At 40.0% G+C, this 20,297-nt stretch overlaps 2 long non-coding RNA genes across 3 annotated transcripts in view; one reads left to right on the top strand and one right to left on the bottom strand.

The window, feature by feature from the left end:
* LOC132404205 (uncharacterized) overlaps positions 1 to 20,297 on the top strand; it is a 145,995-nt gene that overhangs the window by 38,193 nt on the left and 87,505 nt on the right. The window lies entirely within an intron of this gene.
* LOC132404206 (uncharacterized) lies at positions 10,443 to 19,940 on the bottom strand. Its single transcript, XR_009515464.1, has 4 exons — positions 19,886 to 19,940; positions 19,410 to 19,551; positions 12,840 to 12,900; positions 10,443 to 11,342 (listed from the first exon to the last, which is right to left on the bottom strand). It is a non-coding gene; the product is annotated as an uncharacterized LOC132404206 (long non-coding RNA).

Raw genomic sequence — 20,297 nt, 5'->3', positions numbered from 1 at the left:
AAAGTTATATGTACTTCAAAGAAAACATTGTAGATACATTGTAAATATTGGATTGTGATTTGATCTTTACCATATCAAATCTCATGTAATGTTAGGTTAAACAGGCCTCTTCCTTCAAAAAGGTCTGAATACGATGCCTGCTGTGTTTCATTTTGTTGAAAAAAGGACTACTTCATATCTACCATACGTGTCTCTCTGGTGACTTTGTTTACACTGTAACAGTACTAATATAAACCCCATTTGGTCCAACAGAGAATAACATGGGACCTATCATCACTGCTAATAAGATAATTTATTTTGGAAGATATATTGTAATGCGAGAGGAGCTGAAAAGATATCAAGCTTTACAAGGAGTGGAAAAAGAAAGAGAAGGGAATGGGGATTAAGGAGTTAAGCAGAGAGAGGAGGAAAGGGGAAGAAAGAAGCTTTGGGATGAAAGGGAGAGAGAAGGAGAGAGAAAGAGGACAGAACAGGAAGAGAAGAAATTGGAGCAAGAGAGGGTCTGTGGAGAAAGGGAGTGAAGACAATACAGAGGGAGAGAGAATGGGGGAGGAAAAGCGAAGATGATAAAGTATATGAGGAGCAGGGAAAGCCTTTTCCCCTCTTCTCCTAGGTGCTCCTGCTGAGCAGCAGATGGAACTGCAGCAGCATTTGGAGCATTGATCAGCTGGTTTTGCCTTTCCTCCAGCATGCTGATTAATGTCAAGGCAGTGGGTTGGGAGGAGAGGGAATCCAGGGTTTCACACGGGGCAGCTTGGACTAAGGAAAGTAGCCTATCTGGGTGTTACTTGTCAAATGTGTCATGAAAGTTTTTTTCCCAGTAATCTGTGTATTCTGGTCATGCAAAGTGCAGTAATACAAGATTTGTATGTCAATGTGTAATCATGTTAACTGTGTTCATTACAGTGAGTAATTGACATTCCACATACATTTATTTTTAGAACTAGCCTTTCACTTAATTAATCAAGAACTACAACTGTAATAGAGGATTCCCCCCAAACACTACTCAGATGAAACTGTAAACACCTTTTAGGTTTAAAATTAAACATAATTTTATTATCAAAGTACATATATGTCACCATATACAACACTGAGATTCATTTTCCTATTTGCATACTCAGCAAATCTATAGAACAGTAACTATAACAGGATCAACCAGAGTGCAGAACAGAACAAACTGTACAAATGCAAATATAAATAAGTAGCAATAAATAACTAGAACATGAGATAATGGGATAACTTCGAATTTTGAATTTCAATTTGAATTTCGGTTTATTGTCATTTAGAAACCACAACTGCAATGCAGTTAAAAAATGGAACAATGTTCCTCCAGAATGATATCACAAAACCACATGACAAAATAGACTACACCCGAAAATCCACATAACGTTTGGCAATCCCCAAATTCAGAGTCCGGAGAGGCTACTGTGTATTAATATTGCACCACCATCTTAGTGCGTTCCCCGGAAAGGAGCTCCGAATCCACCAGACAAAACAAGACTACCCAGACACACCAAGTCAGGAGACCAACTCTACCACCCAACAAACCAAAAACTAAAGCTACAAGACCTACACAAAACCACATAGTTACATATAGTTATAGTTAACATATAGTTACAACAGTGCAAACAATACCATAATTGATTAAAAAACAGACCATGGGCACAGTAAAAATAGTCCGAAGATGTTAAAAGACTATAAGTTTGAAAGAAACCACCATACAGTTTCCACAAGTGCTCAGGGTCCTGATAGACACGTCATCCCACACAGGCGGCAGAAGTAAATACCCCCACTATGGACTTCCACAGCGCTGCCGGACCCAGCCTCGCAAACGCAGCACATAGTGAAAGCGCTCCAACCTCAGTGGACTCTGAGTCCGTCGAACCTCCGAGCCTCTGACCATCCCCTCTGGCCCAGCCTCTCCAAGCATCATCCTCTGCTGAGCGCACTACGACATCCCCGCCACCAGCCACTGGCAACGCGACCCCGAGGACTGGGGGCCTGTTCTTCCCAGCAGAGACCCGGACCTCACAACAGCAACAGCAACGAAGAAGGTCTTCCTGGAGATTTCCAGACGTTCCTCTGTGCTCCCACGTCCGTTTTTCATCAGATTAGGATTGTGCACGGCATCCCGCTTGACAAATAACAGATATCAACTCTGGAGAGGCCGCTGCAAACTGTGTCACGCCGCCACCTTGGATTATTAACCTTAAAATGAGATAATTGGTTGTAGAAGCATTTCAACGATGGGGCAAGTGAGTGTAAGTCATCCCCTTTTATTCAAGGGCTGGATGGTTAGGGGGTAGTAACTATTTGTGAACCTGATGGTACGAGGCCTGAGGCTCTTGCACCTTCTACCTGATGGCAGCAGCAAGAAGGAGGTGTAATCTGGGTGGCAGGGATTTCTGATGATGAATGTTGCTTTCCTATGACAGCAATTCATGTAGATGTGTTAAATAATTGTTGCGCATCACTTACTGGGAAATCCTCTCCTGATTTAGTGGATAGCCAGATTGTCAGTTGCTATAATTTAGATAATAGATTATATGGTCATAAGCCATAGGAGGAGAATTAAGCCATCTGCCCATCAATTCTACTCTGCGTTCTATTATAGCTGATTTATCTTTCCTCTCAACCCCATTCCCCAGCCTTCTCCCTGTAACCTTTGACATCCTAATCAAGAACCGAACAACCTCTGATTTACATATATCCAATGAGTTCATCAGATTCACCACCATGGCTAAAGGAATTCCTGCTCATTTCTGTTCTAAAGGGATGTCCCTGTTTTCTGAAACTGTGCCCTCTGGTCCTAGATTGCCCCACTTTAAGAAACATTTTCTCCATGTCCACTCAATCTATGCCTTTCAATAGGTTTCAATGAAATTTCCCCTCTTTATCCTAAACTCCAGTGCATACAGGCCCAGGGCTATCAAGCATTCCTCATTTGTCACTTAATATGTTAGGAGCTTCATGAAAGCAATTTTTCTCCCAGTTTTTGCTTGGAGATCTTCTTACCTGGGACATTACCATTGACCAGAGCTGGGAAGACAAACAGTTCTTTTCTCTGTTCTGTTCCTGATTACTTGTGACCACAACTGGAATCTGTGCAGGAGGGAATGCCACAAACTGGATGTGATATGCACCAGCTATTCATATGACCATCCATGAACTGCTGCCACGGGACTGGGGGAGTAAACAGGTACTACATCTTACCTAAAGGTGACCAGTGGGCTAGTGGAGGGAAGGAGTGCCTTACACCTCCTTTGGTAGAGACATATTTCTACCCTGCCAACTATTCCTTGATGTAATAGCCAGCAATTTGAAGATAACAGGCAAGACCATAAGACAAAAGAGCAGAATTAGGCCATTTGGCCTGTTGAGTCTTCCCCATCATCAATCATAGCTGATTTATTTTCTCTCTCATTCTCCTGCCTTCTCCCTGACGCCATCACTAATTAGGAACCTCCACAGCTGTCTGTGGCAATGAATTCCACAGATTCACCATACTCTGGCTACAGACATTCCTCCTCATCTCTGTTCTAAAGGGACATCTTTCTATATGAGGCACAAACCTGCTCACAATATTCCAAATATGGTCTGACCAATGTTTTATGAAGCCTCAACATTACATGCTTGCATTCATATGTTAGTCCTCCCGAAATGAATGGTAACATTGCATTGGGCTTCCCAGCCACTGATTCAAAATGCAAATTAACCTTTAGGAAATCCTTCATGAACAGTCCAAAGTCCCTTTGCACCTCTGATTTCTCTTCCTGAAAGGAAGGTACTAGCTTAGTAATTAAATATTAATATGTAACAGTATTCTTTACTTGCTGAAAAGTTATGCAATGAGAATAACTTATAGCGAAGCTGGGGGATGATTTCTACTTGAGGGATGTTTGGAAGAAAGTGTCTGTCAAGAGAAAATTGCGATGTAAAAATTATGTTTGGTTACACCAGACTTGGTGGTTATTTTAACCTTGTGGAACTGGATTTTGGCATTATTTAAAATAAACTATTGTTGCCAGTATTTCAGATGGTGATGAGGAGGTGTAGAGGACTGAGATTGATCAGCTGGTTGAGTTGTGTTTTCACACTACTTTGCACTCAATGTCAGTAAGAATTGATTGTGGACTTCAGGAAGGGGAAGTCGAGGGAACACACACCAGTCCACATCGAGGGATCAGAAGTGAAAGGGGTGAGCAGTTCAAAGTTCCTGGGTATCAATCTCTCTGAGGATCTACCCTGTGTCCAACTTATGGATTCAATTGCAAAGAAGGCACGACAGTGGCTATATTTCATTAGGAGTTTGAGGAGAATTGGTATGTCACCACAGACACTTGCAAATTTCTACAGATGTACTGTGGAAAGCATTCTAACTGGTTGCATCACTGTCTGGTATGGAGAGCCGACTGCACCAGATTGGAAAAAGCTGTAGAAAGTTGCAAATTCTGCCAGCTCCATCATCGGCACAACACTCCCAAGCACTTGAGCACACCTTCAAAAGGCAATGCCTCGAAAAAGTGGCATCCACCATTAAGACCTCCCCATCACACAGGGTGTGCCCTCTCCTCATTGCTAACTTCAAGGAGGAGATACAAGAACCTGAGGCACACGCTCAACATTTCAGAAACAGCTTCTTCCCCTCCGCCATCAGATCTCTGAATAGACAATGAACCCATGCACACTACCTTAGTACTTTTTCCCTCTCCTTTTGACCTACTTATTTAATTTAATTTTCTATTTTCATACTGTATATACTTATTGTAATTTACAGTTTTAATTATGTGTTATAATATACTGCTGCCACTGAGCAAGAAATTTCACACCATACGCTAGTAATATTAAACCTGATTCTGATTTTGTAATAATATGAACTTCATGATCTACCCAATCAGTTTCTAAGTTTTCCACCAATGTATTTGTCAACTTACGTTGAGATCCTAGGAAATTCAGAACACAACCAACTGAAGGAGTGTCCAGTCTAATTGTATTTTATCGTTCTTACTCTTTAAAGTCACTGATTGTGAGGGACTTGGTACTTTTAAATGTGGCAAGCTCAGAAAAGATGGCCAAAGGAAGTCTGAGTTTCATGCACATTTGAAGATCTTTCCCAACCACTAGAAAGCTCATAAAAATAATTGGTTGAAGTGAAGGAATAAATAGAGATAAATAGGGAATGGTTGTTAGATCAGTCACGTGTGTTTCTACAACTGCCACGTTGAATGCCTGGGAATTATAATGCTTGCCTGAATATTGAAAAGTGTAGACCAGGTGGAAGTAACAGTAAATGTTGGGAGGACATGAAGGGGAAACTAGAGTAAAATTAGACAGAGTGTGAAATAAGATCATTTGACATAAATAATAAGATAAAAATCTAATCCAGGATGCTGCCTGTATTTGAGTGTATGTGCTGTGACAAGAGATTGGACATACAGTATGTGGTTGTTTCCTCCAGAGCAGCAGAGACTGAAGGAAGATCTGGAGGCTTTTACAATAATGAGAGCGTTCACTAAGGTACACAAACAGTGTAATTTACCCAACATTGAAATGTCTAATACCACAGGGGAGACATTTAAGGTGAGAGAAGGGAATTCCAAAGGGGATATGAGGGGCAAGAGTGTGGTGGACGCTTGGTATATGCCGGCTGGTGTGGTGGTAGAGGCAGAACTTTTCAGAGACTTTTAGATAGGCACATGAGTGTGAGAAAAATGGAAAGTATTTGGACACTGTGTAGGTGAAAGAGATTAGTGTAGATGGCCATTTGATTACTAATTTAATTGTTTCAGCACAACATTGTGGGCTGAAGGGCCTGTCCTTGTGCTGTACTATTCTATGTTCTAAAAATGGGAGAGGAATTCATTCAGAAGGCAGCTTGAATTGGGGAGATCCAACATGGAAAGGATTTTCCCTTCTTAAAATATGTGTAGATCAATGTTCCCTCTAAGGTACCCGTATGTGCGGGTGCACACATCTTTTGCTACTAGCACACAAAGGAATTTAAACTGTGCACCCTCTGCCTCATTAGCTTGTTAAGTATATTTCACGATCGTACACAATCACATTTCCTTTTCTGGTTTTTGACGTGGATGGTGTTGACAATGTGGAGTTTGCAATGATCGGTCTGCAGATTTTACAACTGGTTTATTTATATTCATTTTATTGAAGAAATTATTGATTCACTATGCTAAATGATGCTTTAAAAATGAAGTTTCCAAATAACACTCCACTGCTTCCATTTGCAAATTCTCTCGCAACCTTTGCATCGCGACAATACAGCAAATTACATATGGACAGTGTGTAAAAGCTCTGGTGAGAAAATCCTTCTTTACCCCCTTCAGGTCTGTTGTATATGTTTTGTGAAAGTGCAGATGAACGAGAGTGAAACCTATCAAACCCAGAGGAGATAAAAGTTCTTATTGACAGTGTTTTGCCATATGTTAAAATTAATACCTCTATATATATATATCTATCGAATTCAGTGTGCACATGTTGTCACTGGGCAAAAACTTGCACAGTGGAAGATTTTTGCACACACTGGTCATTAAGAATTAGAGGAAACATTGGAGCAGATGACAGAAGATTAAGAAAGTTGAGTTTTGCAAAGGATGTTTCATTCAGGATTAAGTTCAGGTGAAAATCCTTGTATGAAAGAGAGGGGTGGACAGAACTACTGAAACTCCAGTGATTACACAAGTATAGTCACTGTTGGGATTCAGTAGGTATATTGACAAGTGTTGATATATATATCAGTTTCACTCAAAATGGTTTACAGAATAAGAGAAAATAGTGATTGTTAGGGAGTATTCTAGAATTAGGTAATATAGCAAAATATTAATTTCAGCAATCAACCTTTAAACCTGAATATGGACTGTAGATTAAATTTAAAATGCAGCTCTGGACAATAGGTTTCTAGAGCTGTGAACAGTTTAATTGGAAAACCAGACAATGCTGATTTAACATTCATTTTGGGTGTCTGGTGTGTAGGTGTGAAGAAGGAGGTGTGAAAATTATTTGCAATTCAAAGGAAGCAGTAAGATACATTGTAAATATAGAATTGTCCTTTGACCTTTAGCATATAACATGTCATACATATTGGGTCGAACAGGCCTCTTTCTCTGAAAAAGTTGCAATATGATTCCTGCTGTGTCTACAGTGATGCACAACCTTAACTGGGCAGCAGGCAATACAAGTACCAATGACTGACATTGTTCTTACTTCTCATGAGTAGGTCATTCTGGATGCTGTTACAGTGTCAGTGTTTTATTTTGCAGCACAAACTTTGTCTTTGATTTGAGATAAGAAGTAGAAGTTGGCACATATTTATCTGATTTCCAAACACCATAAATTATGTCACACAAGGAGTACTTTTTTGAATGAAACCAAATTAATTTAACTTTTATGTCTCTGGGCATGTACATATTTTATACCGTGTTTATAAATAGATATGCTGAATCCATAGCACACTGTTCACTTGCAAGGTTCCATGGTTCTAACCCCCACCCCTGTTTAGTTAGACTTTGTAACTGAGAATTCCTCAGGCACCAGTCAACATTTGTTTGAATAGATTCACTGAAGGTGATTACGATAAAATTTATCTAAGTATTTGAAGCAAGTGGAGTTTTAGGAGAGCCAATAGCACAGATGGGAAGGTTTTTTGCCACCCATGAAATGAAAATCAAAATAGCTGGTTGGTTTATTGATTACCCACAGTAAAATAGTGGTTCAGTTAAGCTATTAACCTCAAGTCCCATGATCAGCAGTGATTGCTTCTGATATGCGGCTACATCAAATTTTCTGCAAAGCTCATTGTAGGCGATGCTTTTTTGTTTGCAGAGGTATTGTTCAGTTTTTTTAATTCAAGTGAACACATACAGGAGTAAGTATGTGGCTCAGACTGGTGCTGTCTGTTTGCTTTTGCCCCTAGACCTGTGATTTGTACCTGAGTGTAGCTCTCAGCAACTGCCTCCGCCTCCTGCCATGTGAACGGAGCGCAGTTTTCCCATCAGGCCTAGGCAGACCCATCACCTTCTCTCAAGTGCACTCGCAAATCATTCTATTTTCCCGCAACAAGCAAGAAGAGGGGGAAAGTGTGCTCAAGTCCAAAGGGAAATTCCATCTCTACTCTGCGATAGGTAATGGCAGCTGTTTATCTGACAGCAAACACTGGAGCCTTCTACAAGCAAGGATGACAAAAATGGCAAGTGGACTATGGCAAAACTCCTCCTGAGCCATGCACTGCAAGCCGAATATCTATTCCCAATATAAGTTGAGCTGGTCTCATAACTTATCTAGATGAAGAGTTGTATTTGTCAGAAACCAATGTTATAGACCATTGTGGACCCTCACTGCTGGAGGGGTATTATTTTTTTCCAATCATTTTCAGTTTATGCCTGTCAATAGTAAGCTTTGGGTACTACTTAGACTTGTGCTGTCTAATAGCCAGAAACGCTCATACTATCTACATCCCAGGCTATAACAATCTTCAAAAAGAATTCCAAGTGTTTCAGCGCTCAGTCAAATTGTCCTTTTCAAGATACCTGGAGCTCACATGTACCTAGCACCCTGCCAAATTTTTCTGACTCTCCATGTTGACATTATTTTGTATTTCACAGTGTCGAAATTAAACTGCAGATTTTCCTTGTGTCATTTCAGAGTTCAAGGTGCATTTATTGTCAAAGTATGTATACTGTATACAAAGTTAAAATTCATCTTCTTACAGGCAGCCACAAAACAAAGTAAACCCAACAGAACACATTAAAAAAGAACTGTTAAACACCCAAACAGCCACAAAGCCAGTTCATTGCTGCAGTCGGTCCAGGAGGACCATAGCCTCACTTTAGTGAAGAGATGAATACACCTCGGGGAGGAGCAAGCTGAACACCAGCTGGTCCTTTGCCTCTGGCCCTGACACTGTCGGGCCTGGGCCCTGTAACCTGCATTGGGCCTGGGCCCTGCAGTCTCCAATGGGCCCATACCCACCACACAGCAGCTTTACTACTGAGGCTCTATTTCACACAGGCAGTTCAAAAGCACAAGTCTGAAAGGGAATTTACAGGCTATTGATTGCAGTGATCCTTGCCCAGTAAAAGTGTGATGAATAGAGTAGTTAGTAGATTTGTTTGCTTCCAGTAAAGAGTCGCTATATCTCTCCAACGCCAACTTAAACCAGAAGCTTACTTCCGGCTTAACGCAAGAACAATCTGTACATTAAATACAACTTGGCCACTTGCTTCCAAAGCAAACAGCAGAACAAATGCAAAAACTAACATGCACTCCACCCTGTGAGCTGGAGAAGTAAACTTGGCCTATCATTAGATGAGATAAATGCCAGTGTCTTACATTCTTTTCTACGCAAGTTGTTTCACATAATGCAAAACATTGCAAGAAAAGTAGAGGAGGTATTGATCAAGTATGGTAACAGTTCATTCCAGTGTTTTTACAATTTGGGAATAACTATCTGCCTGTGACTGCATCTGCAAAATGCTTACTATTATTTGTGCATTGTATTTGCTTCCTTGGAATAGAACTTTGAAAATGCACTATTAATCCCATAGGCTACTATTTAGAATGCTGATTACATGTGACTGAGGATGTCTGCTAACTCCTATCCTCACATCAAATGAGGTTTCCAGATCCTATTTGTGTATTATGTCAGGAGGGGTCATTGTATAGCTCACCCTGCTGATTTTTTTTGTGCATCGTGATTATTTTCATAATTAGTAAACAAGAGGTGAGGACTTATACTATGAAGAGCATTGAGAACAATGGTGTACAAGTCCAAAAATCTCTGAAGGTGATGGAATAGACAGATAATGTGGTTAAGGAGGCCCATGGGAATCTGCCAATCATTATTTGGGACACTGAACACACAAGAGCAGAGAGGATGCGCTTCATCTTTATTAAACTTCGGTCAGATCTCAGCTGGAGTGCAATATGCAATTCTGGCTCCACGGTACAGGAAATATGTGAGAGCCTAGGAGAAGGTGTGGAGGATATTCAGCAGGATAATACCGAGATGGAGCGCTTCAGTTATGTGGAAAGACTAGAGAGACCGGCTCTGTTCTCCCTGGAGTGGGGGAGGTTACAGAGGGGATGTAAAATTATGAGGGGTGTAGGTAGAGTGGGCTGCAGGAAACCATTGCCCCTATTAGATGTAGATAAAGACTTAGAATAAGTGATAGAGAAGTTTAAAGGGTTCTAAGGAGGGGCTTTATCTGTCCAGAGCATGGTGAGTGCTTTGAATACACTGCCTGAGAGAGTGGTGAAAGCAATTTTGCCTAAAGCATTTATGAAGTGAATCTGAATCAAATTTATTACCAGGGACTCATATGACATGAAATTTGTCATTATACGGTATCAGTACAGTGCAAAGACATAAGATTACTGTAAGTTACTAAAATAAATAATTATTGCAAAAAAAAAACACCCTTGAAGTAATAGGTGGCATCTTTAGACTGTCCAGAAATCAGAAGGCAAAGAAACTGTTTCTGAGTCATTAGGCTCCTGGATCTTCTCCCCACTGGTGTGCAGACTAGTACTTGAATAGCCTAGCGATAGAAGTCGATGGGAGGATGGAATTAATTATAAAAGTGTCCCCATTAGCTGAGTATTACAGCTGGAATCTGTTGATGGACCAATACCATTAAGCAAAGGGTCCATGGACCCCAGGTTGGGATCCCCGATTCAGAAGATAGTTGAAGATTTTTGCTTAATTTTGATATCCATCCAAATGCAATGGGCTGATGTACATCTGTTGTAAAATACATCTGAAGTGAAAGTTGCTTCCAATAGGTCTTCTGATGAGATACATTTAACTGGTTTGGCCTGCTATCTTACCATCATACAATATGGTTATTATTTATAAAATCAGAATTTCAAATATTTGGGTTCTTGGAGGAGCTGAAGTTCTTCACTCCTTTATCTTTGTTATCTTGTGAGTGTTGCTTTCCACTTTTTCCACTTTACTTTTCTGTTGTTTTGTTTAATTTCAGCATCATCTTCTTCTCTCAATCCCAAAATATCTGGCATATCACAAGTCTGCCGCAATTCTGCTGTGGCAACCACCCATTTTCTTCCTATTAAAGCTTAGTCAAGCAGTCTCTGAGGGATTAAAGGTTTCGTAAGTGAAAAATTGAATTAAATCTGAGCTGGATGATCTGTTGCATAAATGTAACTCCATAAATGAAGTTGAGGAATGAGTCAGTAATCCTGAGACGTTAACATTGGTGCAAAGCCCGGCATTGCTTGGAAAGGAAATTATAGGCTGCTCAGTATTTACTTTTTTGCAGGAACGTACTTGCTGGTGTGGTTTAAGTTCAAAGTCCATGAAAATATTGTCCCTGTAAGTAGGTACAATACAGCAGAGATCAAATAATGGCACTCTCTCACACTTCTATTTTTTCTTTATATTTAGTTTATTACGAGCCAATGATTTTCTATTTGCCCAGCTAAAATACTCTGTTCTGTGTGACTGAGCAAAATGTACTCTTGAGTGTTCTTTGCTAAATAAATAGTTGTTATGCTACAGTATGTGTCCAGGCACAAAATAGCCCTCTCTTCTTTTACAAGTCAAAGAGGTTTACTCTTCTGTTTGTGTAGGAATGCAGATTTTGAAGGTGCATGCATGCATATTCTGTACAGCTATTTGTGCATGTGTGTGTTTGTGTATTTATGTTTTTGATTATATAATGATTTACACATCTGTATTAATTATGGAACCAGAATAACCAGCTACTGAGAAATGCTAGTTTCCAAATTAACTCCACACTCAATGGCCGCTTTTTAGGTACACCTGTTCATTAATGCAAATATCGAATTAGCCAGTCACGTGGCAGCAACTCAATGCACAAAAGCATGTAGGCACGGTCAAGAGGTTCAGTTGTTGATCAGATCAAACATCAGAATAGGGAAGATATTGGTAGCTTAGTGGTTAGCACAATACTTTACAGTACTGAAGACCCAGGTTCAATTCCCGCTGCTGCCTCTAAGGAGGTTGTAAGTTCTCCCCGTGACTGCGTGGGTTTCCTTCGAGTGCTCTGATTTCCTCCCACCATCCAAAGACGTAGCAGAAAGGTAGGTTAATTGGTCATTGTACCCCGTGATTAGGTGAAGATTAAATCGAGGGATTTTTAGGCGGTGGGGCTCAAATGGCTGGAAGGGCCTATTCAGTGTGGTATCACAATCAATCAATCAAATGTGATCTAAGTGGCTTTGACCATGGAATGATTGTTGGTGCTAGTCAGGGTGGTGTGAGTATCTCCTGATTTCCTGGGATTTACACTTAACAGTCTCTAGAGTATAAAGGGAATACAGGGAATGTTGCAAAAAAACAGGAAAAAAAATCCAGTGACCGGCAGATCTGTAGGTGAAAATGCTTTATAATGAGCGATTAGAGGAGAAATGTCAGACTGGTTCAAGCAGACAGGAAAGTGGCAGTAACTCGAATAACCACAGGTTACAACAGTAGTGTGCAGAAGAGCATTTCAGAATGCAGAACATGTCAAATCTTGAAGTGGGTGGCAACACCAGCGGAAGACCATGAACATATAATCAGTGCCTGTACCTAATAAAGTGTCCGCTGAGTGTATAAGCGTATGCAATCAATTCAAGCTTTTTTTGTGATATTTGGAAACAATAGAGAAAAAAACTTAGCAGCAGCACATTTAAACAATCTGCATTCCTTTAGAATTATGTAGAGCACATACTTTTTAATGAAAATACAATTTATGTAGTTCAGTGACAATTATAATTCTGTTTTGTAACTTTCAGACATTACTGGGCTGAAAAATATAATTTTACAGAGGCATTGCCATCGAAACAAATGGTAAATAACTCACTCAGTCTTAATTGATTGTTGCCAACGTTGTTCGAGGCGGTTAGACATGATGCATAATAAGTCTGTTATAAAATGCAATGTTAGTTTATTCAATGCTAGTCATTTTTTTGTTCTTTTGTAATCTAGAAGAAATTAAAACAGAAAGTTGGCAAGAATAGATTTCTATATTTGTGGAATACTCATTTCAATGTTAATGGTGGAAGATTTAGTGGTCTGACGAACTTCTGCCATTGATCTTTTCCTGTACTTCAAAATATCTAGACTGAACTATATTTAGCAAAAGCTGGTTTATACTGAAGCTAAACATAGCACATAATGCTGTGTACTGATACAGACAGAACTCAGCACATTAAAGAGGGGTGGGATAGCCAAGACCTTGTTGGCAGAGCTATTAAAATAAAAGTGTATTTTTAATGCATTTAAAGCCAGGGATTCACTACTTCCCCATTTCCAGCGCCACACTCAAAAAAATGTTTTGATATTAGTAGCAAAAGAAGGATGGGAATGTGCCAGCGATGGGCTTGTTTGGACCATGTGATTGCTACTGCAGATAGTGAGGCCTGCAGGCACTTGAGTCCTGCTGGGGAAACTTTCCGTGACCCTTTGTAATAGAAACTGAAAAGTGTTCTTAGAGAAGCGAAACAAGGCTGTTGCAAATTGCTAAATGTTTTGACTCAAATAAACATGATCAAAGAAGCAGCTCTTCAATCAAACTATTTATCAGGTATCTATTTAAAACCTATAAGAACATCTGCAGAATCACAGCCCCCATTGACTTCAACTTGATTTTCAGCTATTTTTTGAAGCTGCTTTCAACTAGTAAAACATTTTCTGTTGAAGAATATTCAAACAAAGACTGTACTTGGGGCTTGATGCCTTTTCTTTTGGAACTTTAATTTATTTATCATATATGCTATTGCCTATCAGTGGTATTCCTGAATAAAGTCGACTTTGGTGTTGCTTTTGTAACAGCAAGGATAGCTACCTGCTGGCTGTGACATTACTTGGCGAACATTCCTTCTCTTTACGTTTCAACTTACTGGCGGGGAAAAATGTCAAGACCTCCACTAGCCTTCAGCAACTCAATGACATCTTGGGTGGGCTTCAGGGAGCTGTTGTGTTGGCATTTAGGAGGCGGAGAATAGCCTGTTATCATATTTCAACTCATCCACCTTTCTTTTCTCCGTTCCCCTGAGCATATATCCAAACATGGAGTAGCTCTCATCCCTGATGGTACCTTGTTGAGCACCCCTATCGTTGAACAATTCATATGTCCTATGGCTAGGAGGAAATAGGACATGGATATGCAAATAAAGAATACCAAATAAATGGTAAGGGCCATCTGCACTGGAATGCAGAGTGATTCTGCACATGTGTTAGGATGTTAGAGGAAACTTGGCTGGGACAAGCTGGGATAACTTGGCTTCTCCCTCATATGTTAATTTGTCAAGTGCCAAACGCATGAGATTCTGCAGAAGCTGTAAATCCGGAGCAACACACACAAAATACTGGAGGAACTCAGCAGATCAGCAGCATCTGTGGAAAGGAATCAACAGTCAATGTTTTGAGTTGAGATCCTTCATCAGGAGTCCTGAAATGATGGCTCTGCTCTCTTCCTAGATAACACAAAGTACACTACAGATGCTGTGGTCAAATCAACACGTACAAACAAGCTGGAGGAACTCAGCAGGTCGGGTAGCAACCGTGGAAACGAGAAGTCAATGTTTCAGGCCGAGACCCTTTGTCAGGACTGAAGAAGGAGGGGGTAGGGGCTCCATAAAGAAGGTGGGGGGTGGGTTGGCAGGAGAAGGAGAACATCTCTTCCTAGATGTTGCCTGGCCTGCTGAATTCCTTCAGTATTTTCTGTGTGTTGCTTGGATTTCCAGCATCTGCAGATGGTCTTATTTGTGTTGCATATTGAATTGGTTTTTCACAATAGAAAAGAAGTTGAGGATCAGTTGCTAAAAACATTAGGCATTCTTAAACTGACATAATGCCCAATGAGAAACTACATTGCGGTTTTCTGTGCCTAAGACTCTGACCTCACTCTGTGTGCAATGTATCTTGGTTGCCCTGACATTTACGGCTGTATACACATGTCAGAAAACTGTGACAATGAGGTTCAAGTTTGAGTATCATTTAAAGTGTTCAATTTTATCTAAGCCACCGTCTGAGAGTGTAAAAATGAAGACCATGGAGTCTTCAGTATGGTCCCATTATTTTTGATGTTGGAAATAAGCTTTCTTCTGAACTGGAAGACCCTGATGATTCCAGCCATTTCCCAGTCTCTACCTCTCTTGGCATGATGTCCATCTCCAACCTGCACACAAATATCCCCTCTTTAAGAATTTCCCATGGAGATTTGCCACTTTAAAGCTCCTATCATTACAAGGATCCCACTTTCAAGCCCAGTTGTGCACACGGCTTTGGAAGCAGCACCTAGTTGCTGCATGTAACTGAGACAAAGGGCCAGGTTTCACATTGCTTGCTTGTATGTCGCGTTCTGTGTTACCCCAAAAGAAATATCTCCCATGACCTTCACAAAATGGCACAGGCTTCCCAATGTAGCACCTTTCTCCTGTGCTCCTTCATGTATGCAAGTATTTCATTTCAGCCTTAACTTCCTCAGTTTTCTAACTAGAAAAAATTCAAGTCCAGTGCTTGTATTCTGGCTTTATGGCAGGTTACATGATAATTACCACATTCTTCATCCATGAAGCCATTCTTAAGGCACATCACCACCAAAACATTATTGTTCATAATCACATCTCCCTAATTGTCTTGGCAACATGTTATTAGAAATCTTAAGCTTTACTTGAACGATTGCTGAAATCACCCCTCAGCCAGAACTAATGTTACTCTTTAAATGACAGTGTACTCAGATCCTATGGATGTTAAACCTAATTTCTCACTCCTCCACCTTTCTGTACTTGCTCAGGGGTGGCCACCTCTTTTCTAGTGCTTCTTGTACAGTGGCCGGTATGCAATGTGATATCACACATTTCACATGATCTAAAATACCCAACTGCATCAAACCCTACTGCTCAGTTAAATGTAAGAATATTTGGAATGATCAAGAATCTCTCCAAAAATAGTTATTAACACAACCAAAGTTTCAGAGTGCCCCAGACTGCACAATGGAAAGAATACAGTATGCTTTCTGGAAAAAAAAACACTTCCCTTGAAGAAATAGGAAAGCTTTATAATAAATATTACTCACACTTTACCCCTGCACCCAACTTCTTGATACCTCTGACTAAAGGTGATACCCCTACATGATCTGCACCCTAGTTATAGAACATAGAAAATTACAGCTCAGTACAGGCTCTTTGGCCTATAATATTGTGCTTGCCTTTCAACCTACTCTAAAATCAACGTAACCCTTCCCTCCGACATAGCCCTTCATTTTTCTATCATCCATGTGCCTATATAAGAATTTTGTAAATGCCTCTAATCTATCTAGACGCCTGGTCTTATTGATTGTGCCTTAAACTGCTGTGTTTTCATTTTTGTGTTTGTGAATAGTTTTAGTTTTCTTATCCGTTTTTGTTTTCCTAAAAGTTTTGTAATAATTCTGTAAGTATATCCACCAAACAACCATGACACAAAAGTGAGAAAGACTTAACTAACCTTTTTGATCACTATGTTGAGGAATCAGTGAAGGAACAGGCTATTGTCGATTTGGTACCGTGCTTGAAGAAGGGATTAGTCAATAATCTTGTGCACTATCCTTCGTGTAGGAACATAATGACATGATAAACATCTTCACAAAGATAGAAGGTAAAGTAGTTTACTCCAAGACTAGAGTCTTAATCTAAAAAAAGGTAAATGCAAAATATGGGAGGAGTGGGTAAATAAGGGAGCTTCTTAAGAGACATGTGACTGCAGGATAATAGTTCCCTAGAGCCTTAGACTCTGTATCCTAGAGTATGAAAAGACTTAGTAAGGGAAATGCTACATGTATTAGTTGTCATCTTCCAAAACTCTATTGACGAATTAATGGTTCCTGCAGTTCAACGGTGTCAAATGTAATCAAGGTATTTTTTAAAAAGCCAAGAGCAAAAATAGGGAAGTATTAAGTGCTTCACCTAACATCAGTAATTGGGGAAATGCCATAGATTAAAGGATTTGATAACAGGGCGTTCTGAAAATATCAATAGAATTAATGAAAATCAACGTATATCAATGAAAGAGGAATTATGTTTGTTAACCAACCAGAATTTCCTTGAGGATGCAATTGGTAAAATGGATAAGGGGCTCGGTCTCTTTTGCCCATTAGGCCATGGTGAATGCCAAGGCAGCAATGAAGGCCCTCCATCTCCGGTGGTGTTCACGGCTACCTTCATTGTGTCAGTAGCTTCTGAGGGGCACTAAGGAATGTGACATCTTTTGAATTTTCAGAAGGCCTTTGATAGAATCCTATTTAAGGGGAAATTAGGGGTAACTCACTGGCATGGAGTGAAAATTGGTTGCAGACAGGAAGAGCAAACAGGATTAAAGTGGGCAGGCACTCATGAGTAGGAAGACACTGAAGATCAGGGCTTGTCCCTCTTTATTTTCAACATTTATCAATGATTTGGATGAAAGAACTAAAGATAATATTTAAATATTTTCCTATGACAAACCTGGTTGGGATTGTGAGCTGTAAGGAGGAATTACTCACATTTAATGAGCGGGAGAATCATGATATATGCTGCATAACACAGATGAATTGTGAAGTTATCTACTTTGGTGGGAATAACAGGAAGGGGAACTCTGATAGACTGGGAAATGTTAACGTGCAAAGGGGTGTTTTATTCTTGTACCCCAGAAGCTGAAAGCTAAAAGTGCCAAATTCTACACTGAAAGTTCAGGTATAGCAAACAAAGATAAAAATGGAAGATTCTGGAAATGTACAGTAAAATATATAGAAAATGCTGGAAAACTCAGCAAGTCAAGCAGCATTTGTGGAAAGAGAAATGGTTACCATTTCAGGTCTCGGGCCTTTTAGACTAAGGATTCCAACCCAGGGTCCACAGTGGCCATGGCAGAAAAAAAGATTGGGAACCCCTGTTCAGACTGTCATCTACTACACCAAAGCAAAGAAATTTCCTTTGTTCCACTCATTTCCCTCCCTCACCTTCTCTGCTACCTAGACTAACCTGTTTCTCTCTGTCTAAGTTGTGTTGAAGGGTGCCAGACTGGAAATATTAACTGTTTCACTTTACATATATGCTCTCTGACCTGCTGACATTCCAATGTGGGAGCAGCAAGCAATCAAGGAGGCAAACAGCATGTGTTGTTCTTCATTGTGAGATCCTTCAAATACAGGAACAACAAGATGTTATTTCAATTATACAGTCTTGCTTGAGAAGTATTGCAGACTTAGCTTCCTTTCCATAAAGGGCCACCATATTTATGACTGAGGTGATAAGGTTGTTTTATGAGGAGAAAATGGGGTAGCTAGAGCTGTATTCTTTGGCTTTCATCTACTTGAAACAAAATGTTCATTGGGACGACAGAGTGGATACAAGAAGCAGGCTTGGTACAGGCTCAAAGGACCGAATGGCCGACTCCAGCTCCTATCCTATTATGTTTCTGTCTCGTGACTTAATTGGCCTCAGCTATGATGACATTTTGTCTTTGCAGAAGAGTCAGTAGTATGGGGTCTGCTCATGATCCACTCAGCATACTTGAATGGGCTGTTGTAATGTGTACTAAGTCATCAGAGAGATGCAGCTGGTAGATATAAGTAGTCTTTTATTCAACAGAATGAGACCTCTCTGAAGGAAGAGGCCTGTTTAACCCACTATTGCATGACAATTTATATGCTAAGGATCAAAGGACAACTCTGTATTTACAAAGTATCTACAATTCCTTTGAATTACATATAACTTTCACACCTCCTTCATACCCACACTCCTGACTCCTAAAATAAATGTTGATCTGCATTGTCTGGTGTTTCAATAACCTACTGTCCACAGCTCTAAGAATCTATTGTCCAGAGCTGCACTTTAAATTTCACCTACAGTCCACATTCAGCTCTGAAGATTGGTTGCTGAGGTTAATATTTTGCTAAATGTCCTAAGTCCAAAATGTGCCCTAACATGGCCATCAGGTGAGGACAATACCAAGCATGTCTGTGAGGACACTAGGGAACTAGCTTAATTATGCTTATACCTATGTCACTGTTTATGTTTGGAGTTGGCCAGTGTCTATTAATTATGAAGCTATGCACCAGCAAGGGACTAATATCTTTAAACTAAAATGCAAAATATAGTTCTTTTTTATCATGGTTAGGAGCAGTGAATCATACAGGGTAGAGAAAACCCATTCACCCCGTGATCCCATTGCTATGAAAGTGATTAGTTTCACCACTTTTCCCAAGATCACTAACGGTGGGCAATAGATGTTGGCCTGAGCAGCACTGGCCAAATCCCCCAAAATAACAGTGAAATAAAATCCTACTTTTAGGTTATGAATTCCAAATCACAAGAATGTTCCTACCTTTCTTTAACTAATTACAATGGCTTGGATATTCTGAAGAACTGTTTGAAGTCACCGTTGTTTTGTCCTTCAAGTCTGTTCTTACCTGCAGTAGGTCTTCAGGTAGCCTTGTCCTGTGAAACTGACTTCCAATCGATCAGCGAAACCTATGGAACTACTTGTCACAGCGCCTGAAATCGTTTTGAGATCTGGTTAAACCCTGCCCTCAGGCATCTCGGTTGTTAAAGCTATCAAAGAGATTGAATGTTGGTGAAGAGCTTTCACATTCACAGTATTGAACAACAATAAAACTTTAAAATTTATTAAAAAAAAATAAATAGAAATAGTGGGAAGCAGTTAAACATTTAAATAAATTTAAATCAATTTATTTAGCTTAAACACAAATAAATTTGTAACTGCAGTTCTGCACTTCAACATTGTTGAATTGAAATAAAAGGATTGGTGGGTGCAGATTTCTCAGCCAATTTTACATCATTATTAATTTATTTCCCTCTCAAGCATTTTGAATGCTGCTTAGACCGTGAGATCACTGACTCAGTGCGAACCACCTAATTTTCTTACCTAAATATTGGTAGGATAACCAACTGCGGGGAGGAACCCCGTTCATCTTGTGGTCAGCCTGCCCGCTTGCACATTCAACTGAGGTAACTAGTCTGCAAATAAGAATGGGGAAATTGACTGCTTTTCCCTCTCAGAAGTGAGCATTAGTGCGTGTGCTTCAAATTGATGAGGTTTCAAGTTGGTGGCACCGCAGTGAGGCAAAGCCATTTTCATGGCTGAATTTTAAATTTGCAGGATGTTGACTTACTCTGTCTTTAATATTTCATTTTCCTGTCCACTGGAATGCTTCTCTTCATCAGTCTTCAGCATTTCCTCATATATTTAGAGCTTGCAGAGTTAATGCAGTAGAAACACTTAATAAGATTCTGCTTGATGTTAAATTAATGGTCAATGGAGGGCAAAGGTAAAGGAC

This window comes from Hypanus sabinus, chromosome 13, assembly GCF_030144855.1.
Source record: "Hypanus sabinus isolate sHypSab1 chromosome 13, sHypSab1.hap1, whole genome shotgun sequence".
Classification (NCBI taxonomy): Eukaryota; Metazoa; Chordata; class Chondrichthyes; order Myliobatiformes; family Dasyatidae; genus Hypanus; species Hypanus sabinus.
This window is presented reverse-complemented; position numbering and strand designations above follow the sequence as displayed.